The 20,907-nt window shown below is 35.2% G+C and overlaps 1 pseudogene; it reads right to left on the bottom strand.

Moving 5' to 3' along the window:
• Positions 1-224: 224 nt before the first annotated feature.
• LOC107846760 overlaps positions 225-20,907 on the bottom strand; it is a 64,744-nt pseudogene continuing 44,061 nt past the window's right edge.

The following is a 20,907-nucleotide window of genomic DNA, read 5'->3' as shown; positions in this document are numbered from 1 at the left end:
CTAAAAAAGTTTTTTCTATTGCTTACAATAGTGATACGGGAATTACCACATATTATAACGTGGATATTGTATAATATCCACCAGTTTATCCAAAAAAAATAACGTGGATATTGTTAACAGAGAAACCAAACACCTGCTATTAATGTGAAATTTAACACTGGAAAATTAATTTACTATACTGGTATATAGGTAACTAAACAACCCTTAATTAACTTATCCAAATATAAACAAGAGAAGTGCAATTCTTCTTTTTCTTGTTCCTCGTCTTCCCTTTCGAGTTCTCGGTCTATATAATAGGATCAATTAGTATCGCAGAAATGGCATCTTTCACGTTATTCTTGGAAAAAGTATAAGCATCTTCATCTTTATATAAGAACTCTGCTACTCTTGTGAGAATAATAATAGACATGAGCAAAACCCTTGGTATCACGCCAGTGAGTTTGAAGTATCCTTGAATCAAATCCTTCCAATAATTTTCTATTATACTCTTTATTTTCATGTATGCTTCTTCTTTTATAACACCATATTCATTCATAGAACATTCGATAGCAGAAGGTGCATCTCCTCTCTTTTGTTCTTCCTGCATCAAAAATATAAATAAACAAACAACATAAAAGACAAAATAATAGGTAGACATTTATTTAGATCTTGGAGTGCCTAATAGGAAAGATGGTTCTTGAAGTGTCAAAGTGAGATATGACCGAACAATTTTAGGTAGCCGCTTCCTAGAAGGTGGTCAGGAACACCAGAGGCTCTTTAGGTTGTATTCGTTCGTTTTGCTTGTTATGGTAATATTTCACAGTTTATGATCAAAAAAAAAAAAAAATTTAGGTAGCCACTTATAACTTTAGGCTAAAAAAGTAAAGCAAGAAACATATTGTAACAAGTATAAAATAATTATTGATACTAATAAATTAAATTCAATATTATATACGCCCACTATATACCTCATGTGATACAAGATCATTGACTAATCTTGCAATGATACAGGCAGCAACAAGTATTGGAGGTTCCGTTGATATCCAATCAAATGCATCTTTAGTTGCTATCTTTCCCATGCCTAACCAAGAAGTAGTTGCTATCAATAGGTAAGTGCTTGATGGAATTCCATTCTTCATATACTCTTCTGTGGTTGGTATTATCTTCCCATGATACCATTGTGCCTCTTGGAAGTAAGCCCTCAACAACTTTTTCATCTGAAACCAGAATATATATCAAAATCTTTATGAGATTTGAGGAATAACTATCATTGTTATTGTTAATCAATTTAAGTAATTGTTTGCTACTTTCTTTATAAGTACCTCTATTACGAAATAGTTGACTAGAAATGACTTGTTTTCATTCGCCAATTCTTTCTCAATTTCATTGTAAACATCTAGAAGGCCAGTGTATATAATCTTCATATATGATGGTAACTGCTCTGAAGCATCAATATTCCACCTACATACATAAAAGGCTAAAAGAGCAATGATAAAAATGTTATATATATATATATATATATATATATATATATATATATATATATGTATATATCAAAAGAATTACTACCTTTCAATTGCTCCCGTGAAGAGGGTAAGTTCATCTAGTGTCCCATCGATATCATATGTGTCATCAATAAGGGTGTCAAGTGCGCCGGCCGACCCTGCCCTCGTAAATAACCCGGCCCGGTAAGCCCTAGAGCTTTAGAGTTTCGGGTCCCGGGCTGGTTATTTTTTTAAAATAGGCTCGGTTAACCCGGCCCGGACAAAGCCCGGTCCAGGCCCGCTGGTTAATCAGCCCGGCTCGGCCCGGATACCTTTTTTTTTTTAAAAAAAAAAATTGGGATTTTGGGCCAAACAAGCCGTTGGCTTTGAGCCCATTTATTAAAAAAAATAAATAAATTTAACTTTAAAAAATATTTTTTAATCCCAAAAAAATTCTATAAATATCCTACAACTTCAAATCATTTTTCACACAATTTTTAACTCTCTCAAATCTCATTCTCTCTCAAATCTCAATTCTCAATTCTCAAATTTTCAATATTTAATTTCTTATTGTGTTCACTTTAATTTTTTAATTTTTCGTTTACAAAGTACGAGCAGAAGTTTCTAAAGTCGCAACCTTCGGATACTTCCAAAATTTAGTATTGTCGTTCCATCTCTTACGTTTAAATTTTATTTATTGTTTAATATTTAATTTATTATATTTGTGTATTTTGAATATTTTAAATTTAATTTAATTTATATTATGGATAAATTACGAAACCTCGCTACTAAAGGTGTTAAAATCTTTTGTCCCGGAAGCGGTAGTGGTAGTAAAAAGTGAATTACTAGCGGTAGAGGTAGTTCAAGTAGTAGATATACCCGTGTGCCTTTGCCTCCGGTACCGCTTGGTACACCTTTTGAGGAAGAAATAGGTGTAGGTGCTCACGATATGGATTATGTAGAAGCTCAATAAAATTATGGTATAGAAGAAGAAAATGAAGTAGATGCGGTTAATTTAGACGAAGATAATGAAAATATTGCTGAGACATCCGCAGTAGGAGATGCTAACGTTAGATCTGAATTGGTTAATCTCCCTCCCCGTCCTCCCAGTGCCCCAAGACCTCGTAAAAGAACTAGTGTTGCATGGCAATTTTTTGAACGTATATCAGATATTGAGGTGCAATGCAATATTTGTCAACAAATATATAAGCATAGAAGTGGAGGCAAGCAAGGGGGTACGGGTACGTTAATGAGACATATAGCTGAAGATCACATAAGAGAGTTAAATATTGCAGAAGGTGGTGGGGATGTTGGTAGGCCAACGCAAACTAGAATGGACCCAGCAACCGGTCACGTAGCGAAGAAGTATAATAAATTGAGGGACCGGGAAGAAATAGCTAAAATGATAGCTGTGGGTTGTTTGCCTTTTAGTTTTCCTTCTTCTGATGCCTTTATTCGTTATATACAAGCAATTTATAATCCTATGTTTAATGATATTCCTAGAACTACTTGTCGGTCTGATATTTTTAGACTTCATTCACAATATTGTTTTTATTTATCAACATTGTTAAAAAATATTCAATGTAGATTGTCCCTAACTTCTGATCTTGGTCGTGCTGTAAATAAAAATGATTATTTAATCGTTACTTGTCATTGGATGGATAGTAATTTCGTGATGCAAAAACGTATTCTTGCCTTTTTATATGATGAAGATCGTAAACATACTGGACAATTTATTGCTGATTCTATTGTTAAAATTGCCGGATATTAGGGTATCGAAAATAAAATTTTATGTATTGCTTTTGATAATACTTCTAACAACAAGACTGCTATAAAAAAAAAAAAATCTACGCTATTTCCCCCCTTGCCTGAATTTTTTCATATTAAGTGTGCATGTCACATATATAATTTAATTGAAAAAGATGGTCTTGAGTTTTTTGAGCTTTATATTAAAAAAATTCGTCTTGCCGTTGGTTTTATTCAAGGAAATAATTGTAGATCGAGAATTAGAGAATTTAAAGTTAAATGTCAAGAAAATGGACTTACACTGATTTTGATGTCTGAGTAAATTGATACTAGATGGAATTCTACGTATGAATTTTTAAAAACTTGTTATGAATATAGAATTCCTATTACACTAGCTTTTAACCAACATTGCGGTTCATTTGCTGATTCTGCTGATTGCATGCTACATAATTTTGATTGGGTTGTAATTAATGATCTTGTTAAGTTTTTAGAAAATTTTTATGTAGCTACGGTTGAATTTTCCGGTGCTTATTATCCTACTGTTTGTAATATTTTGGCATATATAACTGATATTTCTGGTTTGCTCAAAGAATATAAAAATAAATAAGGTTATAAAGAAGCTGTTGGCGCCATGTTTATGAAATTTAAAAAATATTTTTTCCCGATTCCCCCTATTTACTTGGTTGGTTCTATGCTAAATCCATACATGAAATATAATAATATGTGCCACTTTAGTACTCTTATTTATACTAACTTAGAAATAAATACTAACCATGATTCTGAACAAGTACAACCTGATTTGTGGATGGCTACGGCTGATGCAAAGGATTACATAGAAAAATTTTATAATCACTATGCTGATTTATTTGATTTAGCCGTACCTACAAATATCACTCCAACTGTCGCTCCTCATCTTCCCGAGGAGCCATCATCTTCTAAAAGGCCGGCACATACTGGTTTTTCTAATTCGTTTTATGATTTAAATTGTTGGAATAGTGTTGATGAGAGAACTTACACATCAACTTATCGGGAAGAGCTGAAATATTATCTTTGGACGGCACCAGAGGATCGTAGACGACGGATCAACACGTTGGATTGGTGGAGGAGTAATTAAACACAATATCCTGTGCTTTCAAGATTAGCTAGAGATATCTTGAATGTTCCAATGTCAACCATTGCATCAGAGAGCGCCTTTAGTCAGGGACGACAGCAGCTTGGAGACAACCGACACTCATTGGGAAGCAATGCAATGAATGTTCTAGTTTGCCTCAGAGATTGGATTAGAGCTGAAAGAAGAAACCAAGGAATAGAACCGGAGTCGAGCGATGAGCTGAAACTTGACGAAATTATGACTTCACGGGAGAACTCAGTAGAATCAAGTCCAATGCATGGTTTTACCCCCATTGACTTCGACTATCCTATGCAAGTTCCCGTTAATATTAATATGAATGAGTTGGGAAAAATGATGCATAATTTGTAGATTTTTCATTCATGTAAATTATACATTTTGGATCATTTTGCAATCAATAAAATTTCCCAAATTCATTCACTCCTTAGTCCTTGCTTTTTATATTTTTTCATTTAACGATTTAAAATTTTAAATTGAATTTCTAGTTTTCTACTTTAAATTAAAAACTTACTTCTAATATAGTATTAATTTACTATCAAATATTATTAATTTATTACATTAAGTAGCATATGTTTTGTATATTTGTGCATATATCTTTTATATAAGTGTATATTTAACATATACATGTGTATATGTTTTATAAATTAGTATATAAGTATATCTATATATATTGTAATGTATATATATTGTAGTATATTTTATAAGTAGTAGTATATATACATTGAATGGTGCGTATACACGTGTATATATCTTCTATAGAAGTGTATATTTAACGTATACATGTGTATATGTTTTATAAATTTGTATATAAGTATATCTATATATATTGTAATGTATATATATTGTAGTGTATTATACACGTGTATATATCTTCTATAGAAGTGTATATTTAACGTATACATGTGTATATATTTTATAAATTAGTATATAAGTATATCTATATATATATTGTAATATATATATATTGTAGTATATTTTATAAGTAGTAGTATATATACATTGAATAGTGCGTATACACATGTATATATCTTCTATAGAAGTGTATATTTAACGTATACATGTGTATATGTTTTATAAATTAGTATATAACTATATCTATATATATTGTAATGTATATATATTGTAGTATAATTTATAAGTAGAAGTATATATACATTGTATGGTGCATATACACGTGTATATATCTTGTATATTTAACGTATACTTATGTATATGTTTTATGAATTAGTATATAAGTATATCTATATATATATTGTAATGTATATATATTATAGTATATTTTATAAGTAGTAGTATATATACATTGAATGGTGCGCATATATGAGTAATTGACTAATTGTGTATATGTGTATATATTTTTTAAATTCTAATGTAGTATATACTATATATATATATATAGTGTATATATATTATTTAACGTATTTATAATGTATATAGGTGGGTATATGTAATGTATATTGAAAGAAAGTTTTTTTTTTATATTTTTGACTGGATTTGACCGATTTTTAACCGTTTTTGACCGGGTTGGGTTAAGTCGGCCGGGTTAGGGTGGGTTTAAAATTTTTTACTGTTTGGCCCGACCCAGCCCGGCCCATCTAGCGCCAAAACTGGCCCTTAACCGGCCCTCAACCCGGTTAAAATAGAAGGGCCGATTCCGGGTTGGCCCAGCCCGGCCCGTTTGACACCCATAGTCATCAATAATGGAGGTGAAGTAAGCAATTTTTGTTGTTATTTTCCTCAAAGAACTATTCTGAGGCTTAAATAGGCTCCTAAACCCCAAAAGTATAACTCTATCAATCTGTCTCAGGCATCAGGCAATGCCTTCGCCATTTTCAGTTCTTTCCCCCGCCTACAACAATGTGACACCCAAGTTTAGGATTAGAAGTCACACATCGGTAAAATATAGAAGAGATGTTTATAAGTAAGCCGACAGAGATGTTTATAAGTAAGCCGACCTTACACGATAGTAATGCATTTTAAAGTCATGCATATCTAAGCCCAGAGCAGATAATATGCAGACTTGCCGTTACTAACAAATTGTGTGCTTCTTTAGTAGGCACGCTTAATTGGACAATATTTGGTTTCAATTGATATATCGAAGAAAAGAATACTTAAAATAAAGTTGGAACATGATATAAATTTAGGAACAAAGGTTGTGTTTGATCATAATAAATTTTATTTGAAAAAAAATGAAAATTAATGGCAACTTTATGAGTAAACCATTATTTCACTTGAAAGACCCCTCAAATAAGTTTTTAATATTTCATCAAAGCTTAAGGTGTGCATGGCGAGTTACCTTGTGATATCATATAGCTCCTTCCTATGCAACCTTTGCAAGGCGTTGAAGTCTAATTTGGCAAAGTTTAGTAACACTTGATTGCATGATTCATGATTTTCTTGGTAAAATGATAGTATGTATTTCTTTGTTTCTACCCTCACTATACCATCTTTAATTGAAAACTTCAGTGTGTTACCGATTTGTTGTGAAAGCTGGGAGTTGCTTAATTTAGGCAAAATTAGTTTTAATTGAGTGATGGTGAAATTCAGTGCTTTATCCATAATTTCTTCGTCATGCACTCTGAATTGTAGAAGGGGAGCCTTGGAGTAACTGGCAAAGTTGCTGCCATGTGACCAGAAGGTCACGGGTTCAAGCCTTGAAAACAGCCTCTGGCAGAAATGCAAGGTAAGGCTGCGTATGATACACCCTTGTGGTGGGGCCCTTCCCCAGACACCGCGCATAGCGGTAGCTTTACTGCACCGGACTGCCCTTTTTTATGCACTCTGAATTGTACCGCCTCATATAACCTCAACATTCCATGCACTTCATTAACTAATTCTTTTTTGAAATTTCCTTGGTCATTAGTGAAGTTCCTAAAAGCATCTGCTTCAAATTTTGGGCGTATTAGATGTTGGGTTTGAAATCGAGAGGGCGTCATACGGAAGCTATTAGTTGCAAACCATCATGGTGATAATTCAGAAGACACATAAAACAATACTTAAAAGCTATATTATTGATATGGTTTGGCCAAACGATCTACATATTAAAAATAAAATTGAAAAACCTAAAACCTATTGGGAGAAATCTCCAACCTAAACAAGACTCTTTAAACGACTACATTGTGGATGCTATTGTGTTATTGTATGAGAAGGGGTCTTTATTTATAGATATCCAAAACCTTTCCTCCAAGAAAGAGTTTTGCCAAATATGGAAAATTTTTCGATTTTCTTTTAAAGAAAAATAAAGTAATTATGGTACTACTTTTATTTTCCTTCAATAGAAAATTAAAACTTAATTTTGGTAAGAAAATCATGGAAAAACCCAACACCTCCCTTTTTTGGCTTGATTTTCTTCACTTGATCCGCCTTCTTCACATTTTTTATCTTTATTCTTCACATAATCTTAATCCCTGCTGTTTGGCATGCTTAAAATTGAGCTTTTTTATGCTTAAAATATATGAGCCCTTTCAGGTTAAAAATATTGGAGCCCTTTGTAGGGTAAAAATTAAGCTTTATTTTCAAATATGTAACAGCAAGATTGTTGAAAATATGATTGAAAAACGTCTCCACATGTAGTTTTTGGACATATATCTTCATTATTATTAAATTTGTTGCAACTTTGATCTTAAAACTATCCTCAATCGAACCATTTGATCTTTGAACCATTGGCTCTGATACCACTTGTTGGGTTCAAAATCGAGAGAGCGTCATGTGGAAGCTATTAGTTGCAAACCTTTGTGATGATAATTCAGAAGACACATAAAACAATACTTAAAAACTATATTATTGATATGGTTTGGCTAAACGACCTACATATCAAATATAAAATTGAAACTAAAACCTATTGGGAGAAATCCCCCCCTTAAACAAGACACTTTAAATGACTATATTGTGGATGCTATTGTGTTATTATATGAGAAAGGGGATCTTCTATTTATAGATATCCAAAATCTTTCCTCCAAGAAAGAGGTTTGCCAAATATGAAAAAGTTTTCAATTTTCTTTTAAGGAAAAATAAAGTAATTATGGTACTACTTTTATTTTCCTTCAATAGAAAATTAAAAATTATTTTTGGTAAGAAAATTAGGGCAAAAATCCTAACAAATCTCCCCCTTTGACTTGATTTTCTTCACTTGATCCGCCTTCTTCATATTTTTTTATCTTTGTTCTTCACATAATCTTCATCCCTGCTGTTTGGCATGCTTAAAAATTGAGCTTTTTTTGGTTAAAAGTATATGATCCCTTTCGGATTAAGAATATTGGAGCCTTTTGGAGCCCTTTGTAGGGTAAAAATTAAGCTTTATTTTCAAATATGTAACAGTAGGATTGTTGAAAATATGATTGAAAAATGTCTCCACATGTAGTTTTTGGACATATATCTTCATTATCATCAAATTTATTGCAACTTTGATCTTAAAACTATCCTCAATCAAACAATCTGATCTTTGAACCATTGGCTCTGATACCACTTGTTGGGTTCAAAATCAAGAGGGCGTCATGCGGAAGCTATTAGTTGCAAACCATCGTGGTGATAATTCAGAAGACACATAAAATAATACTAAAAAGCTATATTATTGATATGGTTTGGCCAAACGGCCTATATATTAAAAATAAAATTGAAAAACCTAAAATTTATTGGGAGAAATCTCCCCCTAAATAAAACTCTTTAAACGACTTCATGGTGGATGTTATTGTATTATTGTATGAGAAGGGAGTTTTCAATTTATAGATATCCAAAACCTTTCCTCCAAGAAAGAGATTTGCCAAATATAAAAAAGTTTTTGATTTTCTTTTAAGGAAAAAATAAAATAATTATGGTCCTACTTTTATTTTCCTTCAATACAAAATTAAAACTTAATTTTGGTAAAAAAATCAGGATAAAAACCCTAACATTAGAAAGATCATATTTTCATAAGTTAATTTTGTCATCCTTTAATTTGAACTACACTTTCCAGATGAGGCATAATAACCTTGTTGCCTAAGTAATCAAAAGCAGAGAGTGAGAAAACTTAGAGAGAAAAGATGTTGAAATTTTACTTCGTATTTCTGTGTGTTTCAACTGTACAGAATAGTTATGTATTTATACAAGAAGAATTCCTAATGATAAATACAAACTCTACAAGATAATTACAATAAAACTTTAAAGATAAATGCAAGATAAATTGTTTTTATGAAGAGTCCTATTTACACCTAAATAAAATTGTCAGTAATCAGAAACAATTGCGGCCAAGTTTGTAAGTCTTGAACATAGCCTTTGTGGGTTAGGGATTGGTCTGAGAGTACAACACCCAACCAATTTAGCTCAAGATGGGTCTTTCTTTTTCTTCTTCTCTGTCTTTGTAAGAGTGAGATGGATAGTGTCGCTGTTTCCATTTTTTCCAGCAACACTCCCCTTAAGTTGATGGACGGAGATCGTACACTCAACTTGTTCAAAAAAAATGATGAAGAGGCCCTGAAAGAGCCTTGGTTAATAAGTCATCTAATTGAGAAGAAGAAGATATAAATGATAAAGAAATTAAGCCATCAAGAAATTTGTCACGAACGAAATGACAATCAAGTTCAATGTGCTTTGTTCGTTCATGAAAAATAGGATTTTTGGTAATGTTAATTGCCGTCTGACTGTCACAGTTGATAGGAACAAAAAAAAATAGATTGATGGTCAAATCCTGAAGAAGTCGAACAACCCAAGTAATCTCGGCGACAAGACGACGCATAAAGCGGTACTCTACCTCAGCTGAAGAAAGAGCAACAACCAACTGTTTTTTGGATTTCCAAGAGACTGGAAAGACCCCAAGACTTAAGAAGAAACCACTAACAGATCATCGTGTATCAGAACAACCCGCTCAATCAGAGTCGCAAAAGGTTTGAATTTGGAAAGACGGATCTGGCGATAAGAAAAGCCCAAAACATGAATCTTTACTTAGGTACCGTAAGGCATGATAAGCAGCTTGAAGGTGTCTGGAACAAGGATTTTGCATATACTGACTAAGATGTTGGACAGTATAAGCAAGGTCAGGTCTGGTGTTGGTTAGAAAATTTATTTTTTTCAAGAGTTGTCTATATAAAGTAGGATCCGTGAGTGGTTCACCGGAGGTGGAAGAAAGATTAAGAGTTGGATCCAAAGGAGTAGACACATGCCGACATTCAAGGAAATCAAACTTAGTGAGGATCACTAATGCAAATTTCCTCTGGGTAATAACCCCCCTCCCCCCACCAATTCCATTCCTAGAAAATATGAGCTTCTCTCAAATCCTTTATCTTAAATTCTGAATTCAAGAAACACTTGATCTCACATATTTCCATTGTATTGTTTTCGATAATTAATATGTCATCGACATATATAGCCAAAATAGTGACCAAGTTACCAGTGATCTTGAAGAAAAAAGAGTAGTCATTAAGGGAACAATGAAAGACTCGAGTGCTCAAGGTAGAAGATAATTGAGCATACCATTGGCGAGAAGCTTGCTTTAGCCCATACAATGATTTATGAAGTCGATACACATGATTAGAAGAAGGAGGTGTCAAACCCAGAGGAAATTTCATATATACCTCTTCTGCAAGGTCGCCATGGAGGAACGCATTGTTCACGTCAAGATGGTAAATTTTCTAGTACTTTTTTATAGCAACTGATAAAATGCACCTGATTGTAATGATTTTTACTATAGGGGAAAAGGTCTCCGTATAATTTATTCTCTCTTTGTGCATCTCCATGAATTACCAATCATGCCTTCAGTCATTCCAAAGAACCATCTACTTTCAACTTTACTTAGTACAACCATTTGTAAGTAGTGCCTTCTTTCCCTGTGGTAACTCAACAATGTACCAAGTTCAGTTAGAATCTAAAGCATCCAATTCATTAGCCATAGCAGTTTTCTAGCCGAGATGCATCACAACTTAAGAATAGGATGAAGGATCATATATTTGACAAATAGAGGAAACCACGGCTATTAGGACTTAGGAAAAGGTGGCTTGGTTTGTCTTGCCATAGAACAAATAGAAAAAGGTAACTCCATTTTATCACTTTGATGTATATCAACTATTTTATGTGTTTCATTGCATGAATGGGCAAGTGCCCTAACCTATTGTGCCATAAAATAGTTGTAGTAGATGCTGAAAGAACATGAACAATTTTATTAATTAGAGCACTAAGATATTCAGTACATTTATTGCTCAAAAGGCAAACAAAATCACCCTTTGGATGGTTTGACTTAGAAAAAGAAGAATTAGACATAGATTCTAGACTTGAATGCAAAGAAACTGGAACTAAAGAATTATGAGGAATGGGCTTCATATGGGGTGAGTTATCCTTCATCACATAGAGTCTAGCGGCTACATCACCAAGAACCAGGTTCCTCTTCAAAAAAGGACCTGTATGGTACAAGCAGATATAGAAAATATTAGATCACAGTTAAATTGAGCACACAATTGTGAAATTGATAGTAAATTATGTTTGAAAGTAGGGACGTATAGCACATTATGAAGCTCAAGTTCAGGAGTAATGTAACACCCCGCAAAAATTCTCCATGTGTTATCTCCTAGTAGCATAATTATAGAGTTGAAAACTTGAAAATTTTTCTAAGTGTCAAAAGGACTTAGTCTCATTTTGAGCTCCAAGTTTTTGAGGAGTTATTTTACGACCTTTCAAACCTCCGATAGTTAATTTTTTTAGTTGATTCATGATGGGGTAAGTCAATAGTATATCTCGGACAATTTTTGGATTTTTCGGGCTGCGCTTAGACCTTGTTTGGTGTCCCAAAATAGTGGACTAATGCAATCTTGGGGCGCCGCGTCACCCATCGTGTTGGTTAATTTTGTCCAGGAACTGCTAGGCAAAATATACTGAGTCTAGGCGCAATTAGGCCGTGTGGGTTGGGTATCGCGTCGATTGCATCAGCACGCCATGTCGCCTATCACGTCGATGCCCAGTTGTTTTAGTTTTTAAAATCTGCATCCAAGGGGGAAATTTAGTCATTCCCCCCCCCCCCCCCCCCCTTTTTATCCTTAACACGGGATTATACTCCCAAATCACCACTTTATTGATATTTTCCTCAAAATTCATCAAGAACACTCCTTAGGGTTTCAACCCAAAAATCCAAGGAACTCAAGATTTAACCGTCAATTCTCAAAATTGATTCAAGAATTGGAATTCCCAACCCGAGGGCTTCAAGAATCATCCATTAGAAACACAAATAGAATCCCAAAAGCAAATGTTCACCCAAAATTCATAACCTAAGTTACGTGGGGTTTATCCTAAAACTACCTAGGCTTATGGAAACACTTGAATATAATTTAAGGTTTATCAAGCATTAATTTATGAAGGGGTTTTGATATCTATGTTTTAAATTATGCATTCTGAATGTTTAAATGCTATTATTGATTTGGCCTTTAGGCCTTTCCCCTTAAATTGATTTATACTCATATGTATATGTATGAAATTGAGTTTTTAAAGATTTAGTGAAAGCATAATTATGAAGTCCCTCTCTTGTGATGAATTGAAGTTTATGATCTTGTTAGGAATGATTTGAAATGCTTGTTTTATGGTTTGAAAGTGGTTTTCTTAATATCATAGTATTTGAACATGATTTAGAGATGATGAGAGGGAGTTTCTTGATATAACTATATCCTTGTTTTAAAGAAAAAGAATTGCATGTGATTGAGAACTTTGACATGACCACCTTGTGTAATTGAAATGTTGAAAAAAAGAGTTTCTTGCATATGTTTACATGAGTTTTAAGAAAGAGTTCTTTGAATTGATTTATTGATATGGTGGTCCCAAACCTTATGTTTTGAAAGAGGAGAATTATAATAAGATATTAATGGCTCAGAGAAGCGACTTTTAAGTCAATGGTATGACGATACCATATAAACGTATGCCATAATAGAGCTAGAGTTTTTAGAGTTTGATTTTAGAGAATACATGTTTTAAAGAGTTAAAAATGGTCTTAAAAAAGGTTCGGTGGTTACCCGAAGAAGGCACGAGTCAATTGACTCATTGCCTAAAACCGTATATTGCCTATACGAGTATATTATTATCGTACGCTGGCGATGGATCTACGACGAAGTAGAAATAGAGACTCCGACCCTTGCAGAAAACTCGAGTTGGGGGCTTGGCTGCTGAGTTAATGGAAGATTCTATATAGCCCATGGAATTTCAGATTAGTAGGGTATACCACCTAGCGCAGAAGTAAAATAAAGAGTGTCACAGAGTTTAGATGATTTTATAGAGACTTTTAAATATGCCCATGTGATTCTTACCATATGATATATTTATGAACTGTTTTAAATTGCTCTCATATATGTTGAATAAAAATTATTATTTTGGATTTTCTATGTGTACCAGTACAACTATATTGACCCCCTAGCTTCCAGGATCTGAGGTTCAATCTAGAGGTCCAGCTAAGCAGTAGAGATTTTAGAGAGAAGAGACTATGCAGTGGTGAACCTTTTCTATTCCAAAAGGCCTGTTTATTTTAGACTATGTTATTTATTTTGATTTGGGTCCACTAAGGGCCTTGTCCCAAATTCAGACAATTGTCATTCTAGCATGTAATAGAGATTTCACAGACTAGCATAGAAGTTTTCTAGAGTTGTTGGATTTTAATTCTTTATCGTTAAATTGAGTTTAGAGTATGACCATAATCTCGTATTAAGTTATATTTCTGCATCTTTTTTTATTATATGAATATTGTGCATGACTACCAGATAGAGAAGGGCGTCTGGGCCTTCATGGTTCAGAATGCTTGTCACGGCCAGGACCTCAGTTCGGGTCATGACAAACTGGATATCAGAGCATTGTTCATGGCCATAGTATATCTGGAAAACCATATCGGGTAGAGTCTTTTTTATGGGTGTGCAGCCTGCCACACTTATAGGCAAGAGACTACTAGGAGTTTAGGAATATTTTCCTTCTTTGTGATTTAGCTTATGCTGTTGAGTCTGTAAGTCCCCTAATTAATGATTTCTTGTCTTTCAGCAAATCACCATGCCTCCCCGTAGAACCAAGAAACAGAATGCTCAAGCGAAAGAGGTTCGTCCAACTCATGGAATGTGGACCTATAATAGAGCCCATACTCCAAAATTTTTCCCTACTCGTGGAGTACCTCCAGTCCTGACCAATCCCCCTCGATCCCCAAGGACAAATGTTAACCATTCCCAGTCTTCTTAGAGGGACATTTCAAATACTGAGTTTCGGTATTACATTAATATAATTGCACAACTGGTAGCCTCTCAGACCCATTGGTCTAAAGATGTGGGTTTGGTATCTAGCATATCTAAAAGTACTCGGGTTGGTTAGTTCATGAGATTGAACCCACCCATGTTCACTGCCTCAAAAGTTGAAGAGGACCCTCAAGGGTTCATTAATGAGTTGGAAAAGATTTTCTGAGTTATGCATGTGAATAAAGTTGAAGGTGTGGAGTTAGCAGCATATCAATTGAAGGATGTGGCAAACCAATGGTATAATGAGTGAGAAGATTCGAAGGGTGAGAATGATGAGCCTTCACAGTGGAGTGAGTTTGTGGAAGCCTTCCTAGATTGATTCTTTCCTCAGGAGCTGAGGGAGGCCAAAGCTAAAGAATTCATGAATCTAAAGCAAGGAAAAATGAGCGTCAAGGAGTACACTCTAAGGTTCAACTAACTATCCCATTATGCTCTGGAGTTGGCAGGAAATATGCGAGCCCAAATAAGGAAATTTGCATTCAATCTTTCCAATGACTTGGTGCTAGAATGCAAGAGGGCCATGCTGAATAGAGAAATGGACTTCTCCAGAATGTCAGTCCACATGCAGTAGGTAAAGGATCAGAAGAAGAAGGTGGCTGAGACAAAGAAAAAAGATAGGCATGCCAAGAGGGCCAGGCCAGCAGGCCAGAATTATAGTCAGCAATAGGGTGGTAATTGGGGGAATGAGTGGTAGAAGAAAATGAATTTAGGTAATGCTCAGTCCGTAGCTAGTGCTTCAGTTCTTAGACCTCCAACTGATCAGCGATTCCAAAATTTTTAGTCTAGTCATGGGCCGAGAGTGTAAGGTACGCAGTCTCAGGGGACTGTAGCTCATACTCCTCGATCATACCCGCGTTGTAAAAGATATGAGAGGAATCATCCAGGAAGATGTCAGTTTGGCACTATGGTATGTTATTTGTGTGGCCAGCCAAGCCATATCCAGAGGTATTATCGACAGAGAGGGGTAATGTTGGAGGAATAAAGTCACAGGCTAATTCCTCTACTCCGCTACCACCGCCCAAGGGCTCCCCTTCAGCTATCAAAAGTGGTCATAACTGGTTGTATGCTTTGACAAACCACCAGGAGATAGAAGCCTCACCAGATATGGTCATAGGTAGATTACAAATTTTCTCTCGTAATGTGTATGTGTTACTTGATCCTGGGTCTACCTTGTCTTATGTGACCCTATATGTGGCCATCGGTTTTGGGTTTGACCCCGATGTAATTACAGAACCTTTCTCTATTTCTACTCTAGTGAGTGATTCTGTTGTGGCTAGGAGGGTGTATAAAAATTGTGTTGTGTCTGTTTATAGCCGGGACACTATGAAAGTCCTCATAGAGCTAGAGATGGTTGACTTTAATGCTATCTTAGGAATGGACTGGCTCTATTCATGCTATGCTATATTAGACTGTAGAACTCGAAAGGTTACTTTTTCCTTTCTGAATGAGCCAGTGATAGAGTGGGAGGGCCATTCTTTAGCACCTAGAGGGAAGTTTATAACTTACCTTAGAGACTGTAAGCTTATTTCCAGAGGTTGTTTGTATCATCTGATTCGAGTAAGAGATTCTAATATTGAGAGTCCTTCTCTTTAGTCAGTCCCTGTGGTAAATGAATTTCCAAAGTTCTTTCCCAAAGATCTCCCAGGGGTACCACTCGATAGGGAGATAGATTTTGGTATTGATTTGTTGACAGATACCTATCCCATTTCTATTCCTCCATATAAAATAGCTCCTGCAGAGTTGAAAGAGTTGAAAGAGCAGCTGACAGATTTTCTTGACAAAGGCTTTATTCATGCTAGTGTTTCTCCTTGGGGTGCATTTGTGCTATTCGTGCATAAGAAAGATGGTTCCCTCCATATATGTATAGATTACCATCAGTTAATTAAGGTCACTATCAAAAACAAATATCCCCTTCCTCGAATTAATGATCTTTTTGACCAGCTTCAGGGTGCTAGATGTTTTTCAAAGATAGATCTTCATTTGGGATATCATCAGTTGAAGGTTAGAGAGTCAGATATTCCCAAAATGACATTCTAAACCCGATACGGTCACTATGAATTTTTAGTCATGTCCTTCGGGTTGACTAATGCCCCTACAACTTTCATGAACCTAATGAATAGGGTGTTCCATCAGTTTCTAGATCTGTTTGTCATAGTTTTCATTGATGATATCTTGATTTATTCTAAGAGTGAGGAGGACCATGCCAATTACCTTTAAATTATCCTTCAGACTCTCAAAGATCATAAGTTGTATACAAAGTTTTCCAAGTGTGAATTTTGGCTAAATGCTATTGCTTTCTTGGGGCATATTGTGTCTAGTGGGGGAATTAAAGTTGATCCCCAAAAGGTAGAGGCAGTGAGAAAATGGCCCAGACCCACGAATCCAATCGACATTCAGAGCTTCTTAGGTTTGGCAGGGTATTACAGAAGGTTCGTAGAGAGTTTTTACTTCATAGCTACTCCACTTATTAAGTTGAATCGAAAAAAGGAGAAATTTGTGTGGTCTGACTCCTGTGAGAATAGTTTTGAGATAGGGATTTCATGATATCATGCTAATTAGAAACTTTCCCTTCATCTAGGCATTCAACCAAACACATAGTAGGCATAGAATGTGTAAACAACATCATTCAAGGGTTTAGTCCTAGGGTTTCATGAATCTATACCATTACAAATCAACCCATATAGAATTTAACACTCATTCATGGAATACAATTCAATTACTCATTATTAACATGAACAAAAGCAGCCCAATTAACTTCATAAGAAAATCCATAACTTGAATTTAGAAAAGGGATTCTTGGGCTTCATGGATGAAAGAAGTCCACGAATGAACACTATACATACCTTAGTTCGTGATTTCGTGAAGATTGATGGTAAAACCTTCTTGAATTTGAATCTATAATAGAAACCCTAGCTTGCTCTTGAGAGAAACTTAAGAGAAAATAGTATATTTTGGGTGAAGAATAGCTAAATCACGTGTTAATGGGTTTAAATAGGGGTAGGAAATTGACCCTTTTAACCCTGGAAACGTCATTTAATTTCAGTAAAATTTTCCCAAACTAGGCCCCTAGAGCGATGCGGCATTATCGTACCGTGTCACTGGAAATTGACAGTTGGGAAATTGAGGGACGGCGCGATGCGGAGCCATAGCATTACCCCTTCCTTCATGACCAGGAACTTTGGCGTGATGCGGGGGAAATCATGCTGAGATACTGGAAAAAGGACAATTCTAAATTTGAGTGCTAGCGCGACGCGCCATAATCTCGTACACCTACTGGAAATTGCCAAATTCCATTTCCTCTTGTGTAGCAGCGCGCCACTGACTAATATGGTGCTGTTTTACGATGGGAACTTGAAATAGTCATAATTTCTTACTCGGTTATTGAATTTAAGAGAATCATATATCGATGGAAATCTTATTAAATTTTCCACATGACAAAGAGTGAAAATCTTGATTATTCCTCGTGGAATAATTCTCCTTCACTTTAGAAGCTAATACTAGTCATTCTTGAGATGAAAATTGCTAGAAATCTTTGAGGTATTACAAAGAAACTGGCCCAGACCTATCTTTCCATTAGATATCAGGAGTTTATTGGTTTTGGATGGCTATTAAAGATGGTTTGTTGAGTAATTTTCTCCTATTACATCCCCTATGTCTAGATTGACTCAGAAGAAATTCAAGTTTCAGTGGTCAGATCCTTACGAGAAAAGTTTTTAGGATTTGAAGACTCGACTCACCTCAGCTCCAGTCTTAGCTCTTCCAGATGGTCCAGATAGGTTCATGGTGTATTGTGATGCATCCATAGTAGGTTTGGGTTGTTTCCTCATGCAGCATGGTAAGGTCATAGCCTACGCCTCCAGATAGCTTAAACCTTATGAGAAGAATTATCCTACTCATGATCTTGAGTTAGTAGTCGTAGTATTTGCCTTAAAGATTTGGAGGCATTATATATACAGTGTTCATGTAGATGTGTTCACAAATCATAAAAGCCTCAGTATGTCTTTTCTCATAAAAATCTTAATTTTTATTAGAGAATTTAGTTAGAGCTGTCCTTTATCATTTGTGAAAGGACAACGTTATGGCCGACACTCTCAGTAGACTGTCTATAGGTAGTATTGCTTATGTTTAGGACATTAAAAAGAAGCTAGCTTAGGAAGTCAGACTACGCGTTTGCTTAGTCGATTTAGAGGAGGGTGACATGTGGGTTCAGAGTAGTTCAGAATCATCTTTAGTTTCTGAGGTGAAAGAAAAGAAAGATAGAGATCCCAGTCTAGTCAAGTTGAAAGAGTCAGTTAAGGATCAGAAAGTCGAGTTTTTCTCCCAAGGGGGATATGGTGTTCTGCATTGTCAGGGTCGTCTGTGTATTCTGGGTGTAGCTAAATTGAGGCAATGAATTCTTGAAGAAGCGCATGGTGTACATTACTCAATTTATACAGGGGCCACTAAGATGTACCACAACTTGTGGGAGATCTATTGGTGGAGTGAAATGCAAAGAGATGTTGCAGAGTTTGTGGCTAAGAGCTCTACATGTCAGCAAGTTAAGATAGATCATCAGAATCCTAGTGGGTCCATGCAGGAGTTTAGTATTCCTACTTAGAAGTAGGAAGAAATGAACATGGACTTCGTGATGGGTTTGCCTCATACCCATCATCAGCATAATTCAGTTTGGGTCATTGTAGACAAGATGACCAAATTAGCTCATTTTCTTCTAGTCCATACCTCTTATTCAGTCGAGGATTATGACAAAGTATACATCAAAGAGTTAGTTAGATTGAATAGAGTTCCATTATCTATTATCTCAGACAGAGGTACCCATTTCACCTCTTATTTCTGGAAAGCATTCCAAAAGGGCCTTGGTACCTAAGTTCATCTTAGTATTGCCTTTCATCCTTAGACAGATGGTTAATAAGAAAGGACTATTTAGATTTTAGAAGATATGTTAAGGACGTGTGCAATCGATTTCAAGGGTAGTTGGGATGACCACTTGCCTTTGATTGAGTTTGCATACAACAACAACTATTATTCCAGAATTTGGATGGCTCCATTTGAAGCTCTCTATGGTAGAAGATACAGATCTCTAATCAGTTGGTTCGAAGTTAGTAAGGCCTCAATCATACGGACTAACTTAGTATTCAATGCCTTAGAGAAAGTCCAATTGATCAGAGAAAGACTCCGGGCTTCTCAGAGACGACAGAAGTCTTATGGAGATGTGCATAGAAAGGATCTCGAATTTGAGATTAGTGCCTATGTATATCCAAAGATCTTTCCCATAAAAGGAGTGAAGAGATTCGGCAAGAAGGGAAAGCTCAGTCCCCGATATGTCGGTCCCTTCAAGATTCTCAGTTAATTCGGTAAGGTAGCTTATGAGCTTGAATTGCCTTCAGATCTAGCCTCAGTTCATATAGTCTTCCATGTCTCTTTTCTCAAGAAGTGCATAGGTGACCCAGCAATTGTAGTCCCTATTCAGAGCATAGATGGTTAGAAAAACTTCTGTTATAAAGAGATTCTAGTCAAAATTCTTGACTACCAGACTCGTAGAATGAGAAACAAAGAAGTCCTTCTAGTCAAAGTTCTTTGGAAAAATCAGTCCGTTGAGGGAGCTACTTGGGAAGAAGAAGCAGACATGCAGACCAAGTATCCTCTCCTCTTCTCCACAAACTCAGATCTAGCTCAAGGTAACAGTTCTCCTTAAGCTTTTTAGTTTCATGTTCAAATTTTAGTGACAAGCTTGGTATCTATTTCATGTTCAAAGTTCAATTATAAAATTGGTATTAAATACCATCGCATATTCAGTCATGCATTCATATATCAGTTCATTTATATAATTATGCATCAGACATGCATTCTCATTGTGAGAACCTTAGTTTATCAGAACACTCAGTCATGCATTCATGAATCAGTTACACATGCATCAAATATGCATCTTTGGTATGATTTATTAAGTTATCAATCATGTAAGTCATGAGATCATGTTCTAGTTGTTCATGTTTAGTATGTATGTCATTTTATCTTGTCCCCTCTCACTCAGTCACATTTGAGGATGAATGTTCTCAAGGGGGATATATTGTAATACCCCGTACTTCTACCTAGCTTGAAATCATCCCAAGAATATTAGAAACTTACTTTGAAAGATGAAACCACTTTTATAATATCAAGAATATAGAACATTATTTGTTTGTTCTACACTTATATGGTTTTATTTGTTCTAACCATTTTATTCCTAACAAATGGATTTAAGTGTAGAGAAAATATTTAGAACAAATGGTTAGAACATACACAATTAACCTTAACATATAACCAAGAAAAGTTATTCTTAAAAAGAGCCTTAACATGAAATGAAGATACATGTATTAAT

Source organism: Capsicum annuum, chromosome 9 (assembly GCF_002878395.1).
Source record: "Capsicum annuum cultivar UCD-10X-F1 chromosome 9, UCD10Xv1.1, whole genome shotgun sequence".
Classification (NCBI taxonomy): Eukaryota; Viridiplantae; Streptophyta; class Magnoliopsida; order Solanales; family Solanaceae; genus Capsicum; species Capsicum annuum.
The sequence above is the reverse complement of the archived record's forward strand: the minus strand, read 5'-3'. Positions and strand labels throughout refer to the sequence as shown.